General features: G+C 41.2%; 1 protein-coding gene across 2 annotated transcripts in view; it reads right to left on the minus strand.

Annotated features, from left to right (window-relative positions):
• LOC121575326 (transcription factor SOX-13-like) overlaps window positions 1-12,489 on the minus strand; it is a 38,769-nt gene extending 26,280 nt beyond the window's left edge. For both annotated transcript variants that reach the window (XM_045223259.1, XM_041888326.2), the window contains exon 1: window positions 12,217-12,489. The gene's annotated coding sequence lies outside the window, so the exon portion shown is untranslated. The remainder of the gene's footprint in view (window positions 1-12,216) is intronic.

Below are 12,489 nucleotides of genomic sequence, written 5' to 3' on the forward strand. Positions count from 1 at the left end.
GAGTGGCTTCGTAAGAAGCATTTCAAGGTCCTGGAGTGGCCTAGCCAGTCTCCAGATCTCAACCCCATAGAAAATCTTTGGAGGGAGTTGAAAGTCTGTGTTGCCCAGCGACAGCCCCAAAACATCACTGCTCTAGAGGAGATCTGCATGGAGGAATGGGCCAAAATACCAGCAACAGTGTGTGAAAACCTTGTGAAGACTTACAGAAAACGTTTGACCTGTGTCATTGCCAACAAAGGGTATATAACAAAGTATTGAGAAACTTTTGTTACTGACCAAATACTTATTTTCCACCATAATTTGCAAATAAATTCATTAAAAATCCTACAATGTGATTTTCTGGATTTTTTTTCTCTCATAGTTGACGTGTACCTATGATGAAAATTACAGGCCTCTCTCATCTTTTTAAGTGGGAGAACTTACACAATTGGTGGCTGACTAAATACTTTTTTCCCCCACTGGATGGATGGATGGATGGATGGATGGATGGATGGATGGATGGATGGATGGATGGATGGATGTAGATGGATAGAGAACTGGTTATTCTCCTTGGAATGGATAAACTTGGCTGAGCCAAAGCCAATCTCCATAATGTGTGTGTGTGTGTGCGTGCATGAGTGTATACATGCGTGTGTATACTGTCATATATGTCAGAAAGATACCGACATAAATTAAGGCAAACAAACATCAAAGCTACTGCAGTCAGAGAGCAACTAAAGTAACAAGACACAACGTCATAGGCTATGGATTGCCAGCAAGGAATCCGATTAACCAATCAATCATCAAATTCTTAAAAGGGGTGTGCACAGATAAAGATGGTTTAAGAATCAATATCCTCCTTTATGGAAACCTAGCAAACTGTTGAAGGGCTGAAAGTCTTTTCAACACATGATGAGATACTGTACGTGTAATTCCTTTCGATAACTTGATTTCTCAGAGCAGAACTTGCTTTTTTATTTTTTTATTTAGGGTCTATAATCTAGAGCCTAAAATAGCCTGTTTTCTGGATTTATAATATACTCTTCTGCACTGCTTATCAGTTGAACAAACTTTGACTGTAATTGGTGAAATGGTCTCTCACCCAGGTATGGTTCAATACAGATTTACAGTAACAATACATTATTCTTTTTCAGATGTGTTTCCTGGTATTATACATGCTATCCAAATCCATATTTAAATAGAGGTGAGATAGCTATGATGGATAAAGATATAGGCTATGAATCACTTGTAGTTTACCAGCTCCATTTAAACTCTCTAAGAAATACTCTACAGTGTGACATTTTCTGTCTGTTAATGTAGAACTGGGGTAGGCAATGCTGTTCCTGGAGTACCAGGTACTGCAGAATTTTGTCCCAACTAGGCACCAGACCAGACCAACTGAGCTAATTGATCAGTTCAGTGATTGACTAAATTCAACATACCTGGTCTTCCAGGTTGGTTAAATCAAAAACACAAAGTGCCTGTGGCACTCCAGGACCAGGGTTGCCTACCCCTGATATAGAGGTATATTCAACTGACAGAACAATGAATGGCGGCGTATGGCGGTATGCTTACCCAATGTTAACTTGTATGCCTCTCCCTAACCTCACTGAAACTATAACTAACTTTAACCTTAACCCTCATCCTTATTTAAAGTTCGCCTAACTTAAGTTTTAGTTTTACCAGTTGAATACAATAGGGGCAGACTGGCCAGCTGGCATTTCGGGCAAATGCCAGATGGGCTGGTCCATTTTTATCCCAGTGGGCCTGTCAAACTTGTTTTTGTTGAGCAAATTATCATTATCTGGCTAGTAATGGAGGCCTTAAAGGGCATGTAGCAGCTATTTCTCAATGCCAGAAAAACATATAATAGTAACTTAGAGCACCCCAAGAAAACATTCCCAAATTACAAACTTAAATACATTTTTATAATACTGTAATATTGTTCTAAAAGTTGGGTTTGAGGTTCTCCCCACATCAGCTCTAACTTCGGAAACAATCCCACAATGCTCTGTGTCAGCGTCACACAGTGAGGAAATAAAAATCCATGCTCACCCTTCGCATCAAGTGCTTCATATAAAAATTACAAAAAAGGGTGGGTAAGTAGGGTGTTGCAACATTTGCTATGCGAATGTGAGTATGTTATGCCTCTACGGCCACACAAATGAAACACTTAGCAAAAAATGGGATACATTTGTGAGAATGAGGTGGGCAAATTGGGCATCTACCAACAACATGGCTTTAAAGTATCACAAACAGCCAGCAGCACCAACAGAGAGAGCATTATCAGGGCTTCACCGGGTAAGGGAAAGAGCTAGCTTACTACCTCTATGCTAACGTTAGCTAGCTATAGAGCTACGGCATTTAGCTCACGTCTTCCATCTAAACAATGCTAAAGTAACCAAATTACCTTGTCTGCCAGCTGTTGGTAGCTAACTGCTGGTGCTGTCATACTACAGATAATACAAGCCTATGGGAAAATAGTAGTTTTGGTCGAGATGGAGGTCAATGTTTTTGTATAGAGCCCTGTGGCTGGGGCCAAAACTGTATGTGTGTCTATGTGTGTGGATGGTGGGCTAAACCGAAATGCAACGCTTTGGCCATGTTTTCGATCGTGGATCTGGTGGCATTTTGGAGAAAGGAGCTAGGTTTTCTTTAGAAGAGTGGATTGTGATCAAAGTTTATTTCTGTAGCTTGCCGCACAAGTTGTGTTTTTGGCTGTCTGCACTTGGGCTCTCGGTGTGTGTGGATGGCTCGTTGGATGGTGTCTGTGGTGCCGAGGGAGTTTTGGAGAAGTCACGGAGACAGGCTTTCTTTGGAGGGGTGGATTGTGGATTTTGTTCAGTGGGAAAGTTATTTTTTTTATCTTAGGATCAATGTTGTCACAGTTGCTTCTTGTTGAAGAGGCATATAGCTATCCTCTTCCTCCTTTTCTGAATGAATTTGTGGCTGTTTCTTTCTAGCTGGCAAAATAAGTGAGCTAGATTTTGTTTGTGTACTGACATATGTCGATACCATAGCCAAGTGTGTCACTGGTATGGGCTAGAAAATATCCTAAAGCTAGCCAGCTAGAGAGTGATAGCCGCAAGCTAAAACCGGGAAGAAAGGGAGGAGAGAATTCACTGTCATCTGCTGTTGGCTTGATAATGTTCACTCAAATACATTTTTCCACATGTAATTGATGAAATTAGATTTTTATTCTATGAAGAAATGTAATTATGTCAATATGTTCTGAATATTGCAGAAAAATCCTCACAGCTGTTTTCCATACTAAAACGTGAAGTACAACTTGGTGCGCACCAGCTTACCATGTACAGTAGGCTACAGTAGGCTCACCGTGAGTCATCAAAATTACGATCTTACATTCGGGCCTTTCCGGCAGTCTTCGTGTTTTTTATATGCGGGGAGCATATAATTGTAAACGAACAAACAATTTTTCAAGTTAGAACCCATTAGTTATTATAAAATCGGGTGGTTCGAGCCCTGAATGCTGATTGACTGAAAACGTGGTGTATCAGACCATTTTCACAGCTATGACCAACATTTTATTTTTACTATTCTCATTACGTTGGTACCCAGTTTATAATAGCAATAAGTCACCTCTGGGGTTTGATGTATATGGCCAACTCGGCGTTGCGTCGTGCCTAAGAACAGCTCTTAGCCGTGGAAGATTGGCCATATACCACACACCCTCGTGCCTTATTGCTTAAATATACAGCACCAACTACATTAATATCTGATAGGGTGCATTATCTGCTACCTGGCCTTGAAGGGTGAAAAAAATGTGTGGGGGCCTCAAAGAAAAAACTGGTCTGGTGTGTTAGAAATGCCAGGGCCAATTTCTGGTCCCAGTCCGCCCCTGGAATACACTTCCTATATAATATGTGGAAATCTTACAAAAACAACCATAACATTTAAAAAAGACAGGATGGCACTTAATCCAAAATGTGCTTACTTTAACTGAATAATTAAAGAGAGGATTTGAGATAATAAATTATACTGTATTGACCGTAATATGGTTGTTTTTCCACATTTAAGGTTATTTATTTAAGCACTGTCACATTCAGTGCTGGACAATGTATCAGATAGACCTTCACTGACAAAGTTAATAAACAAACAAAAAACATCACAAAAAAACAGACAAACACTTACAGTTCTTTCTTAGTTTTCACTGATTCCAAAAGAGATGCAAATCATTCTTCAGACAGCTATGGAAAAAAAACTAACTGTCTCTGGTAATTTGCAAGTTGCCACACACACACACACACACACACACTGAGGTGCGTGTCCGGCGATGAGGAATTAAACTTAATGGTACAAGCAATCTGTTGTGTGTTGTTTAAACACCCAGTGGAAAGACATGTAAATGGAGCAGGAAACTAGTGGGTTATAATGCTGTGCTGTTTAGGTGGGTGCTGATCAATAGAGTGTTTGTGAATTCTCCTGATGGCAGATAAACAAATCCACTGGACACTGGGTTGTGACAACCAACAGGTGACATTCACCCCACTCACATACCTGACAGCCACAACACACATATATCTGTGTCTGAGGGGCTACACCAGGACGCTAACCATGCAAATGTTCATGGTTAATAATAATAAAAGTGTATCAGAAGCAAATTCAGAATATTTTTGGAGTAGGCCGTTTATTTGCTAACTATAACTACTCCATAAAGAACTTCTACAGTACAATACTGTAAAGTTGCTAAATATTAAAATATTGGATATTCTATCAACGGTTAATGTATTTTTATTAATGTATATATTTAGACTTAATTTAACAAGGTCAGTCCCATTGAGATAATCATTTATTTTAAAAGGGAAAGGGTGCATTCGTAAATTCACCCTGGCAAACTACTCTGATTTCAGAGCACTCTGGGTTGAGAGTACCAGAGCGCAGAATAATTGAAGAATTTATGAAAGCCCTAAACTCGGTTGTTATAAAAGGTGAACAGTAAACAGAATTAAATTGTTGCCAGCAACACAGTTACAGTCACTAACACTCTTGATAACATGAAAACACTAACCAGATCCGCTAGGGCAAGTCAAATGTTCAGTGGGCTGTTCTCACGTCTGTGTCTGGAAGTAGCAAGCTAGCCAACTTTAGCCAGTTAGCTTGGGCGCTTGACTGCTGTTGTGAGGTCAGATCACTCGGATCAACCCTACTCCTCGGGCAGTGTCCAGTGTGCGCTCTGAACGCAACACATTTCTACGAATGCCCAGAGCACACTCTGATAGCAGGGGTATTCAATAGCAAGGGTATTCAACCGGGGGTCCCCCCCCCAAAAAAGGGACTTTCTATTTTTATTATTTTAATATTTTTATGAATATCGCTAGCAACAGAATAAACACATTTTGAATTACATATCTATATGAAAGTAGAAAAGAGGAGAATATCTTCTTCATAATGATGTCAACTTTATTTCTCAACTCCTAATATTGAGCAAATTACACTCATTTCAGCCAATTACACTCACTGGAGTATCTGACATAGGCTTTGAAAAAGCACCTGCAAATAGGCTACCAGTGCCGCTAGCTGCTGGAAAGCTTTCTTGACTTGGACATTAATTTTTGCCAATATTTAACCAGCTGCTAAACAGCTGCTGTTAGTGAAAAATGTGTTTGGAGTTACCTTTCTAGCTAATAGGCTATGTCAGAGTTTACAGTTCCTCATCCAGGAAGGTCAAAATAATAAAAATAAAAATAATAAATCTACGAAATCTAGTAATTTTAAAATGTTGATTACTTCTCCTTGCCATTATCATTCACCTGATGATAAGGCAAGACGTGAAAAATATTTGTTTTGCTAATGTATGATGGTGGCCCTTGGGTCGCCAGTTTGCCTGGGAGGGGGTCCCTGGAAAAGAAAAGGTTGAAGTGCTCTACTTACGATCAGGGAGCATCCCAATCAAGAGGTAGCATCACAATCATCCATACAAATACTATACAGTGACATTCCATTAACCACAGAACAACATAAAGAGACGGAACGATTTGTATTGTATTGTGTGAAATGTACAGCCTCTCCCATCTGTGTCTTGGAACTTGCATTGGAGAGAGCAGTCTAATATTGTTACCTACAGTCACACCAGTCACCCATTAACAACTTATGGTGCTAGAAAATAAAATATTAATAATAATAATAATAATAATAATAAGCCATTTAGCAGACGCTTTTATCCAAAGCGACTTAGTCATGCGTGCATACATATATTTTATTTATTTATTTCCCTTTATGTCGTTGAATTTTACAGGAAGACTGTCTAAATTGTATTGCTTAGGTTTGTCTAAACATAAATTGACAATTCAACACTGCAAAATAGTTTGTTTGGCCATTTCTTATAATTTGCTTTTTTCTTATAGACTTGTGAGAGTAGAGTCAGTCATACATTGCCGAATGAATTAAGTAAAATTCCACCGTCTGATGTTGCATCTCTCACGTTACACAAACAATAAAATGAGCGAAACAAAACATTTTAACCAACAAAAGATCCTCCTGATATCTATTTAGATAGAGGCATGGTGAAACACACCTTGGTCCTGTAGCAGCTTGCTTTTTGAAGCAGCGCCCCACCTAGTGCCCTCTCTGTAATAACACACATCTGCAGCAGGTACAGGATCACACACAGCCCACACTTGTGTATTCTGAGAGGGATTAAAAGCTCTTTAGCTGTGGCATGAGAAAGTCAAAGCAGCCTTCACAGCAGCTTCCGTTCTTTCTTGTTCAGACGGATTTATTACCGTTAGTGAATAGCTCCCTATAGTAGAACACGCCACCGGCTTATAACATCACTATAGACTGCTGAATGTACACCCATGGTTCACACAAAGGTAAAAATGCACAATACAACACCAGGTGTGGTTGATTTTATATGGAATATCTACATAGGCGTACAGAGGCCCATTATCAGCAACCATCAGTCCTCAACTGGCAGCTTCATTAAATAGTACCCGCAAAACACCAGTCTCAACGTCAACAGTAAAGATGCGACTTCGGGATGCTAACCTTCTAGGCAGAGTTGCAAAGAAAAAGCCATATATCAGACTGGCCAATAAAAAGAAAAGATTAAGTTGGGCAAAAGAACACAGACACTGGACAGTGGAAGATTGGAAAAAAGTGTTATGGACAGACGAATCGAAGTTTGAGGTGTTCGGATCACAAAGAAGAACATTTGTGAGACGCAGACCAAATGAAAAGATGCTGGAGGAGTGCTTGATGCCATCTGTCAAGCATGGTGGAGGCAATGTGACGGTCTGGGGGTGCTTTGGTGGCGGTAAAGTGGGAGATTTGTACAGGGTTAAAGGGATCTTGAAGAAGGAAGGCTATCACTCCATTTTGCAACGCCATGCCATACCCTGTGGACGGCGCTTGATTGGAGCCAATTTCCTCCTACAACAGGACAATGACCCAAAGCACAGCTCCAAACTGGTATTCGGTCTATAATGGAGTGGCCAGCACAGTCACCGGATCTCAACCCTATTGTTGTGGGAGCAGCTTGACCGTATGGTACGTAAGAAGTGCCCATCAAGCCAATCCAACTTGTGGGAGGTGCTTCAGGAAGCATGGGGTGAAATCTCTTCAGATTACCTCAACAAATTGACAACTAGAATGCCAAAGGTCTGCAAGCCTGTAATTGCTGCAAATGGAGGATTCTTTGACGAAAGCAAAGTTTGAAGGACACAATTATTATTTCTATTAAAAATCATTATTTCTAACCTTGTCAATGACTACATTTCCTATTCATGTTGCTATATTTCCTATTCAAACTCATTTCATGTATGTTTCCATGTTCCATGGAAAACAAGGACATTTCTAAATGACCCCATACTTTTGAACGGTAGTGTATACTGTATATATCTTTTTTGGGGGGAGGGTTGTTGGACATAAGACTGTGAAAACACCAGCAAATCAGCTCCAAGTGATTTTAATTTTGGAAATCTGTTCCAAAGTATTCCCACGCATAATAAAGAGATACATGTGATCATATACAAATGTAAACAAAGTTTGAAATGATTGTTTTAGTCAAATATTATACAGTATCTGTTCGGGCTTCTTGCGGTCAATTTGCAGTCTACAAATTATTAGTAATTATGTTCCGGGCCCCTGATCATCCCCTCAAGAAATAAATTTGCCCACGGCTGAATCTAGTTGATTGTGCCTGTTATAGACTGTTATGTGACATTATGCTGTATTAATAACACTGGCACAAAATCGAACAAAAAGACACCCCACAAATGAGATGACTGGAAAACATAATTTTTTTTAAGTCACAGGCAAAGTGCAACTTTAACCTAACAAACTAAAAAAGTTCAGTATGCCACAAACAAGATGTTACTGCCTTAGTTGGAACTTTATAACATCGCAAATTGAAAACCTCATTATGGATTAAACTTATTTTCAGTAATTTTGCTTTATAATACTGTATATTAATGTTTGAAGTGGAATTGGTTGGTGGAAAGGAGTCTTACCTTGAAATGTCTAAGAGAGGCTGATATGCAGGGAAGCAAGTACGATTTGTGTTCTCTATTGTTGGACTCTACCTACTGAGCTCTTCTGACCGAGTTTACTGACTGTCTACTGACTGACTGTCTATTGTCTCTTCTGACTGAGCTCTATAAGCAATGCTGAATCTGAGACATCTGCATCTATGTTTTGCCCACTAAGGTACCACTCACCACTGAAACAACAACAGGTGGAGACTGTGCGTGCGTGTGTGCGCGCATGAGATGAGGTGTTAGTGGGAGGGAGGGAGGGGTCAGAGATTCATCAAAAGTCAATGATCTCCAAACTCTCCTCTAGAGTATGAAGTCTGCATCGACCAAAACACTAAACTGGGTTTCCTGTGATGAGGCCATTGAAAGCCAGCATCATTACACAATACCCTTTTTTCCAGAAAATGAGGAACCACTGTGTTAAGATAGCTAGTGCTGAAGTGGTGCATTTCAGAGTTAGGTGCAAAGACCAGGTAGCTCATGAAATGTTAATTGTACCTTTATTAAACTAGGCAAGTCAAGAACAAATTCTTATTTACAATGACGGCCTACACCGGCCAAACTCGGACGACGCTGGGCCAATTGTGCGCCGCCCTATGGGACTCCCAATCATGGCCGGTTGTGATACAGCCTGGAATCGAACCAGGGGGTCTGTAGTGACGCCTCAGGCACTGATATGCAGTGCCTTAGACCGCTGCGACACTCGGGAGCCCAATCAAAGCATATGATGAAATAGTACCTCAAGACCTCTCTAAATCATATCATGCCTCAAGAAGGAAAGAGCCCAAAACCATGTGAACTCTCTCACACACACACACGCACAGAGATGGTGTGTAAAACCATTTTCTTCCATTGCCTCTTTAACCTGGTTTGCGCTGAACAAACACACATAGTCAAATGTAGTCAATGATTACTGCCCTCTTTGTCAATATTCTTTCATTCTCATCCTGTCTCTCACACAGAAAGAGACCTGCCTGGCTCATTAATCATGGGGTTTGAGTCTCAGATCCAACAGGAGACAACATGCACTTCCATTTCACCACAGGCCTTTCACTCCCCTCATTAGACACAAGCACGCCTTATCACTCTGACCTGCGACACCCTTCCCACAACATCACTGACACACACGTATGTCAAATAAATAAAAATGTGTCAGATGTAATTTAAAACATCCACTTAACTTGTCAAGGACTGAATAAGAATGCGTTCCATGTATTCAGTTTTTAATGACAAATTAATCGTATTGTTTAATGACTGATGATCCAAGGACATTTGCATAATATATTATATGGATCACAGCAACCAATCCATCACTTTATTTCCAGTTGTTGTTGTTTTTTGATCTGAAGAAACACACACAACACACAGGGGGAGCACACACACACTCCAGTCTCCACTGTGGTGTCTCTGTGGACCCCTGGTTCAATAGGAAAGGGATAACAATGCAGACTGCCACAGAAGAGGTCAGAAGAAGAAATGCTCTGCTGCCCTTATGGAGCTGTCTGGTATATAGGAAATGGGGCACACACATATACGTACAAAAACATACACAAACACACACATGAACGGCACACAAAGGCAACAAACACACACACAAAAACACTACCCTGAGTTCTTGAAATTTGCCAATAGAAATGAAGTGGAGCAGAAACATATATGCACTGTGTCACTCAACAGACCAACAATCAGAGAGCTAGCTAGATAGCCTATAGAGTCAGCTGGATACATTTTAACAATAGGTCATTCATTCATAGTTTCTGTATTCTGCAGGTAGTCATTGACAATGCTTTATTTAGCAAGAAGGTGTAAATACTCTTTCAATAGAATTTCACTGATAGTCTTCTAGTCACCTATCAAGTTTGACCTGACTTGGAGAGAGAAAGTGCTAGAGGTCAGGGGTCAACCCTCTCCTTGTAAGAGCAGCACACACAGCCTGTCAGTTACTCTGGTTAATTCCCATACCGGAACTGTGTGTATGTGTTTCTGCAGAGGTAGGTGCGCCCGATGAAATGTTTGACAGTGGAGACAGAGACAGCTGAGACAGTACAGTGTGAACATGGAGTCAGCTCTCTGCTGCTGACAGACTGTATGTCAGTCCCTTCCCTTCTCTACCAGCTTTAACACAGACCCTCTCTGCTCTGTAGGCTAAAGACAACTGGAACTCAACACAGCCAATAGGGCAAGAGCAAATAAGACCTCTCTCTCTCTCTCTCTCTCCTGACAGACACACAAAGAGAGAAAATAGAGAGAATGAGACAAAACAGAGTGGGAATGAGGACGGCTAAGAAAAGCGAGTGAGGAATAGAGATGGACAGAGAGAAAGGTCAGGGACTCCCCACTGACGGACAGCTTTGTGTGCAGCCAGTCACTGTAAAGCCTAACACACACTCTGGCTCTCTCAGATACACACTGAGGCCATAGGCTGGAAATGAAAGCCTTAAATAATCTGAAATTACCTAACTTCAGACTTCACAGTCCCATCATTCACACATATAGGCCTAAACACAGTACCCAGACCATGCATGCTCAACGCACATACACACAGTAGGGTATGCCTACCCAGACCCTGCACACTACAGAGTGACTTGCTTTGCTTATAACTTGCACAATGCACACACATTGTCCATGAAGACATATCTGCTGTCTAGTGCTGTCAATCAACTCATTCCAGCCATCAAGACTGACCACCACTAAAGATGCCACCTCTGACTCAATGAACATGTTCTGTCACCTCCACCCAGGGCTATGTCCATATGATCTAGAAGAGCAGATTGCACATAGATTCTACAAAGGTAAAACTATGAAGCATGTTCTCTTTTCTTACCAATCCTCCAACTCTACCAAAACTACAAAGATATAGCCTAATTTACACATCCAAACACCCAGGGGCGGCCTGGGACCAGAAATTGGCCCTGGCATTTCAAACACACCAGCCCATTCTTTTCTTTGAGGCCCACACACCGGCCCGATTTTTTCCTGAAAGAGCCCACACTGGCCCATTTTTTTTCTCTTGAGGGCCCCATTATTAGCCAGATAATCATCATTTTGCGCAAAAAAAAACAAGTTAGACAGGCCCACTGGGCTAAAAATGGACCAGCCATCAGGCATTTGCCCAAAATGCCAGGTGGCTAGTCTGCCCATGCAAACACCCAACAACTCCCCAGCAGAGTCTTTTTTAAATTGAATTATATAATAATTATGCCACGACCCATGAGAGAACAGAGACATATTAAAAACATCTGTGTGTTTTAACACTCGCAGCTATTCTCGGGAAAGTAGGTGATACAGTTTAATTTGCATTTGCCAACAGAACTGGCATCTTCTCCTCTAGTTTATTGCGTTCGCCGTCACTGTTCTGCCTATAAAAACAGTCACAAACTGACACTCACATATAATCCAACTGAAGAATATGCGAGAGGGACCAGTCTGAGTAATTGATACATATGATATTAGCTATTCGAGTTCGAATATGGTGCACATGTGAAATAGTTGCAAATTGTCCTTTGGTATTCGCGATCCAGGATGCGCGCATGATGTTTGGGGGGAAACGCATAGGGGTAATATCCCAAAGCACCCAAAGTTATGCTTTATGTAATTGTATGGACAGTAGGTAATACTGTAGGTGTTGACGATAACAAGTAGTACAGTGTGTCGGGAGTCATCACACTAATCCTGGATAAAGTGAAATGTAAAAACACTATGTGCGTCAGGAGCTTTGCAGTGCCGCGCTCTGTTCACTCACCACTCCTGAAGCGCCCGGGCTTTCCAAACTTCCGTCCCCACCGCTGTTTTTCCGAACGCTCACGGTTGATAGCTCACCGCATGCAAAGCACAAGAGGATGCGTTGTGTCGACTTCTCTTCGGTCTGCAGGGAAGACGAGGACAGGGTTACAGAAGCGCCTATAGTTGCTATCAGCTTCACGGTAGTTCTCCCCAGTGCTCACACAACCTCACCCCGCTTTCTCCCGATGACTTTCTGGTGTTTTGTTTCCAACATTCACGCTCCCTGCCACTC

The sequence above is a fragment of the Coregonus clupeaformis genome, chromosome 10 (genome assembly GCF_020615455.1).
Source record: "Coregonus clupeaformis isolate EN_2021a chromosome 10, ASM2061545v1, whole genome shotgun sequence".
Classification (NCBI taxonomy): domain Eukaryota; kingdom Metazoa; phylum Chordata; class Actinopteri; order Salmoniformes; family Salmonidae; genus Coregonus; species Coregonus clupeaformis.